We start from the raw sequence: 18381 nt of genomic DNA, 5'->3' as shown, positions 1-18381 counted from the left end.
AACACCATGAAACAAGGGTGAGGGCCAAACGGTTTTTAATATTTTATATGTATTTGTGCTATAACAAAAACTGGTGGCTTAATCACTTTACTACAAAAAATTTAACTCAAATGAATTTTAAAATATAAAAAATACTGCTTGTGAATACAGAGACACAAAACTACAGCAAATATGTTCTAAACAGTAATATTATTCAATATTCAACATAATCATGTTCTGCATTCAAACTTTTTTTTTTCCTTTCTTTTTCTTTTTTATTCTTCTAGCATGATAGTCTCAATTCACATGACAACATATGCAAACTAGTGTGCTGTTCATGTACTGACAATTTTGTTTAATTATAGTAATGATAGTGCACATTTTTCCTTCAAATACCCCAACGTTTAATTAAATTTATAAATTTTTAAGTTTAAGAAAGAATTTAATACACTAATACAGGAGTTTTGAACCCTGGAGAGGGGAGCGTAGACGAATGTCAAAGAGAAGTTTTCAAATAATAAATTAAAAAAATATAGTTAACCTATATATTTTGCCAAATTGTGTGGTCACATGTACGTTCGGTATGATCGCTTACCGAATTTCTTGTTGTCGTGTTTCTTGTGTTTTTTTTTTTTTTTTTTTGTGTGTGTATGTGGTCGTGTGAAAAGTACAAAATAAAAATTTAAAAAAAAAGGTTACAATAAAACAAAAGAAGAAAAAACCTTCTGCTGTGCCGAAGGCTAGAAAAACGTCCTTGGCAATTTGTTGAGTCTGTGCAGCGTTCGCTTTGGTCTTCAGGTCTATTTTGAGGTTGGCTGCTATGATGGACGGGCAATTGATAACGTGTTCCGAGTCAAGTTGCTTGCCCGAGCAACATAGGCATTATTGGAAGAATAAAGATACATCCGGCATAATCTTCATGCCCTTCAAGTGCCCCGTTCTAAGTCTGGTGATTATGCGTAGTTATGTGTCTGTTGTTGTTTAGTTCAGGTAAAGAGTATTTCTGCATTGAGTTAGTACAACGTCTCATTTTCGCGTATGCATTTGCGTCAAACGTCTTTTTTCTTTTTCTTTTTTCTTTTTTTTTTCTTTAAATTTTTGGAAGTCTTCATTTCTCTCTGAATCTGGATTTAAGGATTGGACTACAAAAATTCAATATCGAGAAAAATTGACATTAAAGTAGCCAGAGGTGCTTTTTGTCACAGTTACAACCATCCTGAAGGATTTCTATCTGGAAGAGCCACCTGGATCTGCGTGACAGGCACAGGGGACCCTCGGGGGTGATGTCACAGTTGCAACCAAATATTCAAGCACTTGACATGGGCATTTTATGGAATCTCTCCTATTTTTGTTTTGAAGTGATTGGTACCTCATAGCAAACTCTTCTAAAAATCCTATATTACTTCAAATTAATCTATATTCAGTTTTTTCCACTCTTTCTTTCAAGTTTTTCAATATATTCAAAATTCAGCTATGTTGCAGAAATATAAAATTTTGTTTGTAAACGTATCTGTATTTTCATTTAAAGTCTGCTTCAGTTAAAAACTCCGATTTTCTGTTATAATACTGGTATTGACTGTATACATGGTAATGAGAGGGGGGGAAGGGGGGCATGACCGTCACCTTACATTGTTGTTCAAAGGAAGCTCCAAGTCTGAAAGGTTGAGGACTCCTATATCAGATTCTCAGTCGAATTATGCTTAATGAAAAACGGGCTTTCTCAGAGGCAGAAAGATACGTTTGTTGTGCTTGTTTCAGGCAGGGCAGCCAGAGTTTGGTTTTTCCACAAAATTTTAGGTTTTTAACAGATATCTTTGGTTTATGCGATTTTGATCGAGTTTTTTAAGTTTTAGGCTTTATTGATGACATAAAAATCACCCCTCATGGTATAACGGATGAAATTGCCTTGGAGAGATTTCTTGTCAAATTTTAGATGCTTGAATAGATTTAAATTCCAGCAAGCAGCTTAACATTTATTTAAAATAAATGAATTAAACAAAAGGAAATATTAAAATTTATTTACACGCTATTTACCTGCTTCTTAATTTTAAAAAATCTTTTGGTAAGGAATATATGTGTGTGAAACGCAAATATAGAGGTTCCATATAAGTTCAAAGATTCGATAATCAATCTACGTATGTTCAGAACACTTCTTTAACCGTAAAATTTTCAACTTGAGAAACATAAGTCAAATGTTGAAATTTCAAAGTAGTTTTCTTTTGACAGTTTGAACTTGATTGTAATTGTTTGAATACATGCATTTCTCAAAAAATCAAATACGTTACAAGCGAATTTTTAAACACAGATGATTTATCATTTCGGAGGCAGGGATTGTTACTGAGTGACTAAAAAAACTATGCGTTCTTTAAAAAGCTACAAATGTAGCTTTTTAAAGTGTAGCTTAAAACCTACACTGTAAAAAAATTCCGAAACGTCACTGAATATTTTAGTATAACGTTTCGAGATTTCACGGGTTTTCATCTATTTCCCCGTAAAATCAAGTATCATTGCGAAAGGGTTTCCCGAATAGCTACAAGTTGCAAGAAATAACTAGGCTACAAGGCTTTTCATTATTGTGAAAAATATTTTTAGCTACTGGTTTAAAGATTTACTGAGCGTGTTCAATAAGTATACCGCCTTTAGTTTGCTTACACGTTGGCTGAGCTCAATGGGAGCGAATAAGTGTATGGCTAGTTGCAGCTTTGCAGGCACGAAATGCGGGCATGGGAGGCACTTGGTAATTACTTGCTATTTTGCTATGACGTTGACGCATCTGAACCTGCAGTATAAGGGGAGCTGATTCATCCGACATTTTGGTTCTGGAATTGTTGGGAGGGGGGGGGGGCTAATTGGTTTTTCTACAAGAGCTTCGTAGCAGAAAACTGGTGCCCAAGCTTCAAATATGTTGTCTGATTATTGTTTGATTACTTTATTTTGTAAATGAAGAAAATTAAATTAATATAAGTTAAAAACAAATAAGGTGTGAAAATGAGGTTCATTACAGTAATTATATCCCAAGACATTTCAATTGAATTTGGGAAATAAGTTATCTTTCTAGATTTACCTTAAGTGACATTTCACTCAATTTATCATCGTTTTACGGCATAGCAACCAGCGAATATTATAACGTATTTATAAATACTAGATACACGGTTGGATCCAAAGCTGTCTTGGGACCAAAATGTCGGATAAGTCGGCCTATCCTTTTCAAGGGTTTCTAGACCTGGTATAGTAAACTAAGAAAGATCTGAACATTTACGTTAAACGAACCTCATTTTCATTAAATGTTCCAGACTGGTTTAACCGGGATGAGTTCCAAATTCTTCAGAAGGGTTCAAGGATAGTTTCTGGAAGGTTTCTGTCGAAAAAGGATCTGGCCTTTTAGCGAAAAACATTCCTGGTTTTTGCAAGATATGCTTTTGGCTGGAATTGAGCACATTTGCTGCATGATATTTCCCAGAAACGATTCTGAACCTTTTTTACAGTGTACCCAAAGTCAGAACTAAGGTAGAATTTCAAACAAAATACGCATTTGTTACTTAATTTACTTAACATGCTTTTGTTAACAAATGGTACGATTTCAATTTTTTAAAGTTAAATTACATTGATATGGCCAACAACTGCATAATGTATTAGGGTCCTCATCATTAACATGCCATATTGCACAAAATTTTACATCAATTTGGCAAAAAAGATTTAAAATAAATTAGGTTTAGTGTTGAGTATCATCAAAATTTTTCATTGTTTACATTTTGGTAGTTTTTAATTTATTTGGCAAAATTGCAAAAATTCTGTTTTCTTTCCGAAAAACTTGCGTTCTTGAAAATCATTGTTGAGTTAAGAAAAAATAAATAAAATATCTTAATATATTTTGAATTTGAAATCCTTTGGACAATATTATTTATCAATACTGTTCTCATTTTCAGTCAACTATAGGATGCTTTAATGGCTGCTGAAAGTGGTAAAACAAACAAATGCAGTGTCTTATAACCTGCTTTAAAGCATGGTTGCAGAGAGAAGACGAGCCTCTTGTCAGTTTGGTTAACGGGCCCTCATCCACCTTTAAAACTTGCCAAATGTACCCAATGCTCCAAATCCAAGTCGAATACCCTTAAGGCGGCCCCGATTTCCGATTGGGTTGACCGCTGACACGGTCTATCGTCGGCCCTGCTTTTAAGCTTAATGAATGGCAATAATATTTCCTCCTGTTGCCCTCTAACAAAACTATGATTACAATTATGCAAGCAAGACTTTTAAAATGTTTAGTAATGTACTTTATAGTAGTACTTACATGAACGTTGTACGTTAGATCCTAGATATCACACAAGATAGATATAAAAGAAAAATTCATGACTGCCACAACGTACTAGTTCCCTTTAGTATTGAAACTCATACTTTAAAAATAGGCGTAGGTTAGTATTAATTGACAATTGTTGCCTATTAATGCTTATAATTTTCATTTCAATACAATTTTAGTTTAGTTATTTCGCAGCAACTTGAAAATCAAATGCGTGTTACATCAACAAATATGATTTTACAGATCTAATTTTCAAGAAGACTTATAAAATTTTTTTATTGAACTACGAAAAAAAAAAATAGCAGAAAACTTTTGTCTAACTTTTACCAGATAAGTACTTTCTTCAACAACAGCAACGGAAAAAACATTAAAAATTCATGAGCGGATCACTCAAAATAGCTTGCTTCCAATCTCATCTCCAATTGCGAGAATCCCGTATTTCCACTTCATCCATCTTCAAAGTAACAGAAAACTGACTGAAAAATCAAACTCGCGATCAGCCTCCGCCTCAGCAGAATACGAAGAACAAAAGTTTTAAGCCGAACAACAATGCTTTTACCAACCAATAGATGGCGCTATTTACGCTCATCCACGCCGGCTCAACCGCTGCAAGTTATCTGCCATTCACAGAGTGAAACTGAACTACAGCGCGAGCGCATCTTTTAGAAGTTAGTTACAACTTATTCACTCGGAGTCTAACACGCAATAATTGGGTCGTAAAAGAACTTCACGAGAAAAGTTGCGAAAAATATTTACAACCTTTTTTTTCTTACTTTTTTTTTGTGTGCTTCTGCACTTTTTATTTTTTATGTTTCTTTGGAAATATAAACTGTGCTTACTTTCTCAACGGATAAAATTCTCACTGCAATTTTGAGACAGGTAAGGTTTGATTGACATTATTTCTGATCAAAACTTAATTTTTCTTTGTTTTAATAAATATTTTTTACATATTTGACAAATGTTATTGAAAAAATTTAATATTTATATTACGAAAGTATATTTCACGAACTTTTTAAGACACATTATATATACTGCTGTTGGAAATCTGAGTAAAAAATGAATTTCTCTACAGATAAATGCAACGTCGTAGAAAATTTTCTATTAGAAATATTTAAACAATATTGAATAGTATTATCTCTTTATTAAAACATTTTAAATGCCGAAAGTTATTCTATAAACCAATTTCTCCAACTTGAATCTATGTGATACTTTGAGTTTTTTTTTTTTTTTTTTTTTTTTTTGCCACGTAATTTGAGTTAACTAAATGTCCTTCATGCTACAAAATAATTTCATTGTAAAATTATATATTTGTTATTGACTGTAAATGATGATTCACTGACTTTTTTGTAGGATGTACCAGAATTATAAGAAATACCATCGTTTGCTATGTACTGTTAAAACACAATTTCTCACATCAGTTAAATGAATTTGTGCTTATCAAACATTTTCGAGTAAAAATCTGAACATTGAGTACAAAACTCAACATAGAAAGAAACGCATGAAATTAGTAAAAAAAATGTATCTGTTCATAGATTTCATTTTATAATGAAGTACAAATTGTAGCTGTTGAGTCCAAACTGCTTTAATTTAGATTAAAAAAGAACTCTGATTATTATTATATATTTATACATTTAAAAAAAATGCGGTAGAGTTTCTGTTAGTATGAATGCAGTATGTTATACTTCATTGTACATTTCAGGACTGCGGTAAATGGTTTATAATATATTTCTCTCTCTCTCTCTCTCTCTCTCTCTCTCTCTCTCTCTCTCTCTCTCTATATATATATATATATATATATATATATATATATATATATATATATATATATATATATATATATATATATATATATATATTATAATGGTGAAAGATAAATTGTTGTGAGAAATACATCTATATATATTCGAAAAATAGTGTATTGAGATTATAGACATTGTTCGACTTCAGTGTTAGGTCAACAAGTGTTTTTAAAATTCATTTATTTATTTAATTAATTATTAATTGTTTGTATTAAAAAATGTATTCGGGGCAACATTTTCTATTAACAGACAATGGGAGAGCATTTTCCATAGAAATAAACCACATTTGTTTTCCTTTTTAAGAAATACGCCGACTTAGATCTTAGGGTAGGAAAGAGATGTCTTATTAATGATTTAAGTATTCACTTATTGAGAGAGATAAAAATAAAATAATAGTAATGATAATATGACTTACTTTTCCCTCACCAAGATTTTCACTGAATCATATATTCTTTAAACTTTACCTAATACTATTTAACTCAGGTCTAGACACTCATTGTAAATAATTAAGTGTAGAAGTACAACTGCACTTTAAGATTTCTGTATATTTTATAGCTCATGCAATTTCTTGTACTCTTGCGGATTTCGTTGAATATTTTTATATTGAAATGTACGTAAAAGCTTAGTAAGAAATTCAGTATTGAAATACATGTTATATTTGCTTCGGAAATAACTTCACGAGATTAATGATTGATTTTTAGCACGTTATGACAAAACTAAAGGCATACGAAAAACGTTTCGGACTGTTGTATTGATTAAAAATTAATTATTTAGCGAATATTATTTTGAAATGACACATTTCTACTATACTGGAAAATTATATGTGTGTGTTAGTGTAATAAATGTAAAATATGCAGAAAAAAAATCATTCTTACGAATTGAAATAAAAATATATCATTGAAATAAAACGGTTTCGCATTTTATGACAGCAAAAATTTGTTCTTCTGCTTTTAGATTTGGTATATTAAATGTATTTATGGTATGAATACAGCGAAGAAGGAAAAAAAATCTTATAAAGTAATGTTTAACTCATCATAAAATGTGGACAAAATTTTCATATTTTTTTAGTACAACTGCAATTATTGTAGCGTTTAATAACATTTGACCTTATTTTCCCCTCAGAGATTTGAATATGCAGATGAACTTTATGAATTTTACATTTGATATTATGGATCCATTTCTACCATTGTTTGATTATTTTTAAGAGAAGTACTGCACTGCTGGTTAAATCGTCAAAGCTCTTGATGCATAAAATGATAAGCTTAAATTTATAAAAGCAATTACTTTCTGTGTCCTTGACTTTTTCTGTACAAAGTGTTAGACACCGGTGAGAAAATTATTATGGATGTCGCACACTTGTAATGTGTCAAATTCAGTAGTATCAGTTTTGTAGTTATAACTGCTTCTTCTGTTGTATTGAAAAAACTGATCAATAGTTTATTAACGCAATTAATACTGTACGACGTGATATAGTGAAATTTAGCAATGTCAGGCCGTATGTCAATGTTTGCTGAATTTGCTGTAAATTTATCAAAGTAAAAGAACGTGTCTCGAACGAAAAGCGTTTCGCACTACAGTCATACCCAAACTAACGCGATAGGTGGGACTGAGTGACAACCGCGTCAAGTTGAATTCAGGTATGTCTGGTATTATTTCGCATTTAAATACTCATTGTGCACAGATAAATTATTTTTAGTTGAGGACGGAGAGAAAAGCCACCTCCTTGTCAAATAGTCAGGGAGGTCTGACTGCGGATTGGGAAGTCCCTGGGTTCGAATTCAGGCTCAAGCACGGATGTACTTTCTCTCTCCTGGCTTTGTCCTTTCTTTTTGTGAATGTGTTGCTTTGTTGTAAATGGTTGTCTACCCTATAAACGGGTTCTTATGGCATGTGAGTATTGCGGATGACGGACTTCAAACCAAATTGCGGTACAGCTAGAAAAGTGAAGCAGCGTACCTTATATTGCTAGGTTAGCTGGCTCAAGACAACTTACTTTCAAAATTTCTTCAAACACATTACGAATTTCATCTGGCTCTGGTGCTAATCGAGTGGTTTAGCGTGCTCATGCAAAATACGAATAGAAAATATTAGAAAATCTCGTTTCGGATTAACGTTAGTTGAGGTATTACTGTATATTCATTTATTTATCTATGTATCCTGATTTTAAAAATATATTTTAAAAAAGTTTTTTTTTTTTTTTTTTTTTTTTTTGTGGCGTTGTTATTGTTAGTTTTTGATTGCGGGAATCCGGTTAGTTCTTGAACGTCATCGTTATCCGCTTCTAAATGTATTTGCCGAATAAGTAAGCCCGACGAGAGGCCATGTCAGCCTAGTCGGAAACTAGGGGTGCGGGCCTTGGGGGGCCCGGCGACACTGACACAAAATAGAAGGAAAGAAAAGAAGGAATGAATAAATAAAGAAGAAAAAAGAAAGGTAGAAGGAAAATGAGGAAGGGGGAGAAATTCGAATAAGAGAAAATGTAAAGATTAAATAAAATTTATTCTTTTTGTATTTAATGTTTCGGCACGTAAAATAGAGTTAATTGTTTTCTAGTAAGCAGTTTTTTTGCTCCCCCCCCCCTTTTTTTTTTCTTCTCCCGTTCTTTTCTTTTTTTCTTTTCCCCCATTTTCTTCTCATTTCTCTCCTTTCTTTTCTTTTTTCTTTTTTGGGGAGGCGTTAGCGGCCCGGCGTCATAACTGATACGGGGCCCGCCTTAGCTCTCTGCGGCCCTGCGAATAAGATTGACCAACTTCTTCAATAACATTACGAATTTCATCAGGCTCTAGACGAACTGCTCAAAAAATGGTTTCGTTGGCAGGCAAATGTTGTTCCATAAATTAAAATGTTCGGAGTATTTTGCTCCCACAAGGCAGATTTGAATATAAAACCTGAAGCTCTATAAAGTTACTTTTAGATCACATAAAAATGGTTTTCATAGTTGTAATAATCAGTAGAAGTATTTAGTATTTTCAGTTTGTAGGAGCATTATCAGATTTTAAAAAAATCGTCGTTGGTTTTGAATTCTGACTGTAAGATGCGTGAAAGATGTGGTTGTACGTTTTGTCTTGTGCGATATATTTCAGTTTTAGTGCCTTCAAACGCGAAAAAAACTTAGTAAGTTTTTGCTTTCGCAATTTTCAAAAACCATTTTAAAGTGTAAAATAGCAATTTTTCGCAGTTTTTCAACTTTCTTTAAAAACTTATGCACTAACATCAACACTGCGATGATTTGAAGGGACAAAAGGACAACCTAAACCATTATTTTTCAGGGAGGGAGGGAGTATAACACAAATTATGAGAAATTAGTTCCGTGTTGTTCGAGTGTAATTCGTATGTACTCATTTTTCCCTTAAAAAATTTCCATTGATACTTATTTTCCTATTTATTTCAAAGACTTTTTCCTCTTCAACGTAGAATCCATTTGTTGTTATAGGGTCATTCCACGAAAATGTCAACCGGCAGGCCGAAATTTTCAAACTCAGTCAATATTAATGTTGTTAATACATGATTTTAGAGATAACATTCTTAATTTTCGAATCTCGTAAAAGTTTTTTTTCAAGATGGATGCCGTGAGTAGAATAATTACTGCTTGCTAGTATCTTCAACATCAGCATGTACACTGTAAAAAAAATTCCGAAACGTTACTGGGTACTTTCCGTGTTACGTTTCGGGAATTTAATTGGTTTTTATCCACTTCCTGGAAAAATCAAGTTCCATTGTCATAAAGTTTCCTGAATTGCTACAAGTTGCACGAATGCAGACTTTTCACTGTTGTGAAAAATATTTTTAGCTCCCAGTTTAAAGATTAACTGAGCGTATTTTATAAAGTGAGTCGTCTTCAGGACAATTACGGCCGTCTATGCTAAATAAGTTCCCAATGGGAGCAAATAAGTATGGACTACGTAGCTTTGCAAGAATTGCAGGTGAGTAAAATTACCGTTACTTATTTGCAATTCTGGATTAACTTTGGCCATGTTTGCCGTAATGCTCTTGGAACTTCCTTGATAAATCGGAAAGATGCCAAGCTATTATGTTACACTTCTTAAGTTAACTGTAATTTTCCAAAGACACGACATGCTATTGACGGGGACGATTTCTGAATTTTTCAGGAAGATTCAAGGATAATATCAGGAAGGTTACTGAATTTTAGCGGAAAACTTTCCTGGACTTCGTAAGGTATGTTACTGGCAGAAATTGGGCACATCAGCTGCCCATTATTTTCCAGGAACGTTTCTGAATCGTTTTTACAGTGTACATTTTAACTATAAAGCATTCAAGAAACGCGACCTGTATTTTTTTAAGAATACATTCGATGTAATTTTTTTTTTCAATTATTGCTTACATTTTCAGATTTCAGTTTCTTTAATTTCTTTCATTGAATTTACATATTTTCTCGTTGAACCTAATTTGAATTCTGTGTTAAACCGCCTGTTAAGTTCGTCACAAAACGTCGCATTCTCATTTCCACACTTTTTGTGGGACTATAAAAAGAAAAATTTAGCTTTATTCTCTTTCCAAGAGCTTCCTAGAATGCATTTAAAATGTTGAATTTTTATTAAATTATTTATACAATTAGCTATCAGCGTGACGAACGTAAAAAATTGATTGTGACGAACGTAATCGCTTGAAACAAACACTGCACATTTCGAACGTTTAGTTCAATAAAAAATGAATAAAATGTATATTTTGAAATGGTTGTTTTTTCAATGTTATTGTATAATATTTTGTAATTTTTGCAACAATTAACTCGATTTTCAACACATATTTGTGGAATTTTGTTGTGTTGCATTTTATGGAAAAATCGGCAGCTCAAAAAAAAAAAAAAAAAAAAGAGAGAGAGAGAGAGTTAAAGCAGAATAAGAAAGGGAGGTAAACAAAAAGAAAATAACAAGAAAAAAAGCAGCAGAGCTTATGCGAATATTACGAAAAAAAAAAAAAAAACACACACACACACACGCAACGATATTTAAAAAAAAATCAAGAAGACTGAGGACTCAAAAATGAGAAGTAAGGAGGATGAGAATCAATTGTAGAGAAGCTAATAAGCTAGCTTTGTATAGAGTAAACCAATGTGACTTCGAACTGTAAAAGCGATTCAGAAACGTTCCTGGAAAATAATAGACAGCTGATGTGACCAATTTGTGCCAGTAACATATCTCGCAAAACCAGGAATATTTCCGCTAAAATTCAGTAACCTTCCTGAAAAATACAGAAATCTTCCCGTCTAAAGCCAGTTGTGTATCTGGAACTTCAAAGTTATTTTGGGTAGGGATAATATACAGGGTGTCTATTAGTGTGCGTCTTATTTTTAAAGGTGTTATTTTTTCATGAGGCACCCTCTCATTTTATTCCTTTGGATGAAAAAAATTCTCATATCTGAAAAATAAAAATTGAATAATATTTAGAAGGTGCTACCACTGCTGCAAAATTTGTCAAATCTCTCTCTTTTTATTTTTTTTGAACTTTATTTATTTAGTTTGGATAATAAGTAGCAATCAGTGAAAAGTTTGTATTGTCACAAAGAGAAAAATTACAATATTGCTGAATGTAAAAGGACCGAAAGTGTAAACCTGTGATATAAATGGCATTACCGAACTTTCGGTTGTTTTTTTGACATTATTACACAAAATGACAACCATGAAATGCTTATTATTTTCTTGTATATATTAGAAATAGGTATTTGTGTTATGTTAAAACCCAACCAACCTAATTTCATGTTGATTAAAAATGTGACCAGATATATTGGAGAGTTGATTTTTACACCATTTTTTTCACAATGAATGTAATTTTAATCACTGGTAGCACCCCCTAAATTATGATCAAATTCTATGAAACTTTTATGTGTGTATTTTTTCATCAAAAGGAAACAATTAAAGGGATGCCCCATAAGAAATTCAAAACTTTTTTAAAAAGTGCATTATAAGACACACCCTCTGTCTATAAATGATGGAACCGATTTTAAAAAATCATATTTTCAAAAGCTCTCGACGGAATAAAATAATTAATGCGTAAAATGAAGGAGAAAAGTGCTAAGTTTTTAGTACCAAGTTGGTAGTACCAACGAAAACGCTCCCAGAATTGAAACAACGTATTTCTGCAGCATTACGAACCATTAACAGAGATATGTTAGAAAATGTGTGGAATGAACTAGATTATCGAATGGACGTATGTCGTGTGACGAGAGGGTCCCATATCGAACACTTATAAGGTAAAAAAAAAACTTGGTACTTTTCTCCTTAATTCTACTATTTCATTCCGGTGAGAACTTTTGAAAATACGATTTTTTAAAATCGGGTCCATCATTTATAGACACCCTGTATAGCAGCTTTCCACCTTCCCAATTTATCAAGAAAGTGGCAAAAGCAGTACTGTAACATATGACCAAAGATAAGCCAGAGTTGCAGGTAAGTATCAAGCATCTCACTTGATTGCAATTCTATGAAGTCCATACTTATTCGCTACCTTTGGGAGTTTAATTAGCATGGACAAGCCACAATCGAACAGAAGCTTTATAAATATGCTCAGTGAATCTTTAAACTGGGAGCTAAAAATATTTTTTACAACAGAGAGAAGTCTGAATTCGGAAAACTTGTAATAATTCAGGAAATTTTTTGACAATGATACTTGATATTTCCAGGAAGTGGATAAAAACCATTGAAATCGCGAAACGTTACACGAAAATACTCAGTAACGTTTCGGAGCACGCTCTTCCACGTAGTCCTAGGAAAAAATAGACTTTTAAATGTTATCTTGCTAAATCTTATATAATTAAAAACTGAGCGTATGTACAGTCATAGAAAAAAAAACGAAACACTTTTAATTATTCATCCATTACACATGCTAGAAAGAAAAGAAAGGTGTCATCCAACTTGTTTTAAAGTCTTCTTCAAAACTACGTAGGTTAAATTTTGATAAGGGACTATATACAAAGCAAAATGAGCACCAACGCTTGATTTTCAAATAGGAATCCCCACTTTTTGCTACATAATTATGTTTAGACAGAAAAATTCAGCCAGGGTACGAAATTTCACTGCATTCCGTGCAGTAGAACAGAAGTTAATAACAAAAAACGTTTTAGGGACCGTCACCACATGGAAAACGCTTCTGTCAAGGTCACGGCTTATCAAATAACGGAATGTAAACAAAAAAAAAAAAAAAGAATACTTTCATTTAATTTGAATTTTGACATCTTGAATTCAAATTATGTTTTTCTCAATCACGAGTGTGCGTATGTAGGCGTGTGTGTTTGTGTATGGGGGGTATGTTTGTTTGTGTGTAGGGGTATGTGTATGTGTGTGTAGGCATATGTGTTTGTGTCTGTGTGCAGGCATGAATGTGTGGGTAGTTGTGTGTATGTGTAGGTGTCTGTATGTGTGTATGTGTCTGTGTGTGTATGTGTTTGTGTGTGTGTGTGTATGTGTGTGTAGTTGTGTATGTATGCGCGTGTGTGTAGGAAAGGGATGCAACCTGGAGACGGCTTTCGCAATAGGTACGGAGGGTGGCGGTGGGAAAATAAAATGATAGGACGCCAAAAACAGTCAAATGAAAGCAATAAGCAATCGTGATTGCTCAAAAAAAAAAAATCGAGATTATCCAGCTCAATTCATGATTTTTTTAAGTTCTCTTTTTTCCGTAATTCGATACTTTTTGGCAGATAATGTTGCGCCAACAAGCGATTTACGGTCGCTTTTTTTTTTTTTTTTTTTGAAAAAAATTTAAAATATTTACTGATTTTTGTCTGTCTGGATTAACCTAAAAAAGACGGATGGGGTTTGACTGGTCCATCGTATATATCGTTGCGTAATAAATCGAGTAATGACAAATTGAAAGTAATGGAACTACAGGGTCCATTATGAAAGTAATGAGTATAATGTTATTGTGACGCGACGATAGATGGCAGCACGGTAAAACCGACTGGGAAATGTGGTGCGGGATATGCCCTTTCAATGCATCCAGTCGTTAGTTGCTTTCAAGCAGTGTGAGCGGAGATAAGTGCCTCCGCTTGAAGTATGTTTTCAACTTTTGTAACATAACGCAATGGAGCGTTCGCTTGAACAATGATACGCCATAAAGTTTTGCGTGAAGGTTTGGAAAAAATGCAACCAAAACATTCCAGATGCTGCAAGAAACCTTCAAGGACGATTGCATTTCAAGATCAGGGAAGTGGCACAAGTCATTCAAACAGAGCCAGGAGGAGGTCGCAGACGAACCCCGTTATGGATGTCCCCCCCCCCCGGTGATCCCTCACCACCTTACAGTCCCTACTTAGCTTCATGTGACTTCTTTTTGTTTCCACGACTCAAGAGAGAGAGAGAGAAGAAAGGAAAACATTGGGGAACCTTGGGAAACATCCAACACCGTGTTACAACGTTCCTGAGAGGCATTCCCTTGGAAGAGTTTCAGGGTGCCTTTCAGGCGTAGCAAACACGTCTCCGCAAGTGTATTGATGCAGGAGGAATGTATTTTGAAGAATATTGAACATTTGTACAAATTACGATCAATAAATATATTTTTCCAGTGAATGCTCATTACTTTCATAATGGACCCTGTATTTGCTTTTTCTAATATGAACCTATTGAATTGCTTATATAATCATTCAGCAAATTAGCCTCATAGAAATGAAAATATCCAACTTATACCTAGAATCATGATGTGAATACGTTTAATAAATGTATTGCACCTATGTTACAGGTTTATTTTCGAATGAATAGAAAGTCTTTGATGTAAAATGGAATTGCGCGTTTTTAATTTCGCAAAACATTGAAAGAAGTTTGAGTCATCGCATACAAAAATATAAAAAATATACCGCACAACGTGGGAAGACGCAGCATTAAATGATTGGAGACTCGAGCGAAGCAAGGTTCATTTATTCCGTGAAAATTTGCTCTAAATGCATAAAATTAACCGAAGTAATAATCCAAAAAATAAAACACAAACAGGAGAATATAAATACCCGTTAGTGAGCAAACCGTTCATACTTGAACTTTATTTGGGAAAAATTTGGTTATTTGAATTTACACAGTGGACAAACACAATCATTGTTCTAGCGGCTTTTTTGTAATTAAAAAACGAGAATTTGTTTCAAATCCAAATTTGATGCGGAAGATCATAGTGCGTGGTATTATTAAAAAAACATAACACAATTGGCGATTTTAGTTAAACATGTAAGGGCTCTTAAAAGCAATTTAGGAAAAGAATTTCTCAATGCTGTTTCTAGCAACGAGATTCGAGATGGTCCAACCCGTAACTTAAAGAGACAAAGTTATTTTAGCTTACACCAAGGTGAACCAAAATCAGACATCTTGTCACTTCTCTGATTTTGTAACTTTGCACTAGCAAACAAAACTCAGCATTATTTAATTTTGTATTGTGAATCACATACTAGCAAACGAACATTTTCTATAGTACAGCATACCGTCAGATGATTTTATCGAGCCTTAGGTTACAATTCCGTCCTTGCTATGAATTTGGCAGACTGGAATCGTAACCAACTCGTGCTGGATGCAGAAGTCAGGTCATTGAAGCTGAGAGCGCGAACAAACTAGTAGGTAAAGTAAATTTATCTGCTGTATATTTACGGCGTCTTACTGGTGAGATAAATTTTCTTCATCCACCAGTTTGTAAGCACTCTTAGCTTCAATCACATGACATCTGCTTCACTGCTCGGTTAAACCTAGTTCAGGGCTGTTATGCTATTTATTCGGACTAAAGAGCCGCCTTCGAATGGGATAACCAAGCCGCAATTTTTTCGCCGTGAAGAGCGGGCCACATTCAAAGCTGTTCTAAATGGCACGTTGCTTGCGTGAAGTGTAAGATTAGAATGCAGAATTAGAATTCCAGTGTCATAAAGTTGGAGCAAATATTCAGATATTGGGTTCTGAAAAACATGCATTTAATAAGATAGGCATTCAGTAGTTGATAACAATAATTTATTATAATTCTCTTTTTCGATATTTTTCCATGTTATTCGAAAAAGAAGAAAATAATTTCAAATTTTATCTTTGTCTTGCGAGATTGATTTTAATGTCAAATCACGGACAATGACACAGAAAGTAAGTAGAAAAATAGTATTTAAATTATAATTAAGAATAGACAAAAACTGAACTTAATCTAACACCCAAATTAATGTTTTGTTAAAGCTTTGACGAAGTCAAAAAAAAAGCTCACAATTATCCACAACTATTTCTTTTGTGCAGAATACGGGCTCAAAGCACGCGGCTCACTACTGCGACTAACATTTCCTCTCCTAGATCTTAACACATTGAAAATTATTCAAACACTTTACAAAAAAAAAAAAAAATCATAATAATAATAATAATTCCTAAAAACTAGCAAACTTATCTAAGAGCAAATATTACCTATTGACGCATTTGGATAATGCTAAAGGAGAAATTTCACACAGTCAGCTATTTTTCGAGTGCTTTTCTCCGATTCAGACATGGCAATAATTTTTCCTTTTAGCAAATTATCATTGAGACGAGCAATTCTACACTGCCTACTGCAACATGACTAGCAAGACAATGAGGTTTTATTGTATGTTTCTGTGAAAAAGTTGTGCATGTTAATTTTATTTTCTGAGTTATTTTTTTACAAAAGGCAATGGCTAAACGCAGAAAAAAAAAGAAAAAAAAAACATAAATATTTTTAGTGTAGATTTTAATTTTAAAAGTTCTACAAAATATTCTTTTAATGGACAATTAAATAGTGTTTCGCATGGTCTACACATTGACGTTTGAACGATATCCACAAAAAACTGACGGTCGCAATATTGTGTTGTTCTTCTGCAGAGACAGCGAATACATTTATATATTTAAAAATTCATAGACGTAGCTCTAATGTAAAAAAAAAACGCGTTATAATTGGTTTGCTTATTTTGTTGAACATTTATTTTTCTTTTTTTACGAAGAAACTAACTTTCATAATTTCTGTTTTAAAAAAGTATACGGTCCCCTAAAAAGGGAAAAAATGAATTTTTAAGCACAGCGCAAAAACTACTGAATATTTTTAGCTCAAATTTTGGATTCCCTCATAAGAGCTCTTCTAGATTGTTTCTCTGTTAAAATTTAATATGGTTTCAGATCATAGTTTTTTCAAAAAATATTACAATAATTCATAAAAAAATTAAATTTACATTTTTGGTGTTGTAAATGATGTTTTTATAATTCTGTCAATTCATATTTTGATACAAAAAAGCAATCTTTGCTGTGCCTCATCTAGTTTTTTTGTTATGAGCAAAAATATCAAAATAAGTTTTAACATTACGAGAGGAATTTTTCAAAACTCGATTCTGAAATAACGGCTGGATCGAATTCAACAAAATTTTGTATACAAAGTTTAAAAAAGATGCTGATCACAAATATGTGATAAAAAAGGGGGGTTCTTATTGAAAAATTTGAAGTTGATGCTCGTTTTAATATGAAGACGACCCCTTAACAACAATTTTTTAACATAATTATGTAGAACTTTTTATTCCTGAAACAATAACACCTTACACGTATCTATAGTGTCAATAGTCTTTGAATACGATCGAGTGTTTCGTTTTTTTTTCTATAATTGTACCTATCTATGCAACTATGTATGTAAAAGTTGCTTCTCCCGAACGACAGTGAACTGACCATCGAACCAGGTATCGATGGTTTCGTAATTATCTCGTCTTCATGTTTGGCTATTTAACATAATCCTCCGATAATAATTATCAGATATATCAATTAAAAACTATTAATTAGAACACTTAGATTCTACACAAAATCCCTATTTTTCTAAGGCTTTCCGCCATTCAAATTATTATTCAGTGCTTCATCTCAACTTTCCGCAACAGTACGTTTATTAAAATTTATAGCGTAAAAAAAATCATTGAGACGAAAGATCTGTTGCCATTTTTTTTCTCGAATATGAACGAGTAAAACTCTGAATTATTTTAAAGGCTTTTCCTGTACTCGGGAGACTTAAAATGTTCACTTTTTGGTTATATTTCCGCAATCTGCCACAAGATTTTACTGTTTTCTTTTTTCAAGCCTGAGTGTTGAACACGCGTCACTTGACATAACTTTTATTTTTGAGGTGGACCGTGCAAAGCCGGCGACAGAACTAGTAATAATAATAATATTGGAATTATTGTTGCAGAAATGAAAGTCAAAAAGTTCCTGGAAGAAGCTTTCTTGAAAAAACAATCCTTACACTGGATGTTGTTTTCGTAAAGAAGATTACATTTCTTGATAGCTTTCTGGAAAAAAAAATATCCGCTTTTGTGTTATAAAAAAAACTTTTGTATTTTCTTCTTTATTACATTCTAAATTGCCATTTCAC

At 32.9% G+C, this 18381-nt stretch overlaps 1 protein-coding gene across 1 annotated transcript in view; it reads left to right on the top strand.

Moving 5' to 3' along the window:
* Positions 1-4931: 4931 nt before the first annotated feature.
* The window catches only part of LOC129230716 (neuropeptide S receptor-like), a 241715-nt gene continuing 228265 nt past the window's right edge, over positions 4932-18381 (top strand). Inside the window, exon 1 of the mRNA XM_054865135.1 lies at positions 4932-5155. The gene's annotated coding sequence lies outside the window, so the exon portion shown is untranslated. The remainder of the gene's footprint in view (positions 5156-18381) is intronic.

Source organism: Uloborus diversus, chromosome 9 (assembly GCF_026930045.1).
Source record: "Uloborus diversus isolate 005 chromosome 9, Udiv.v.3.1, whole genome shotgun sequence".
Lineage (NCBI taxonomy): Eukaryota > Metazoa > Arthropoda > Arachnida > Araneae > Uloboridae > Uloborus > Uloborus diversus.
The sequence above is the reverse complement of the archived record's forward strand: the minus strand, read 5'-3'. Positions and strand labels throughout refer to the sequence as shown.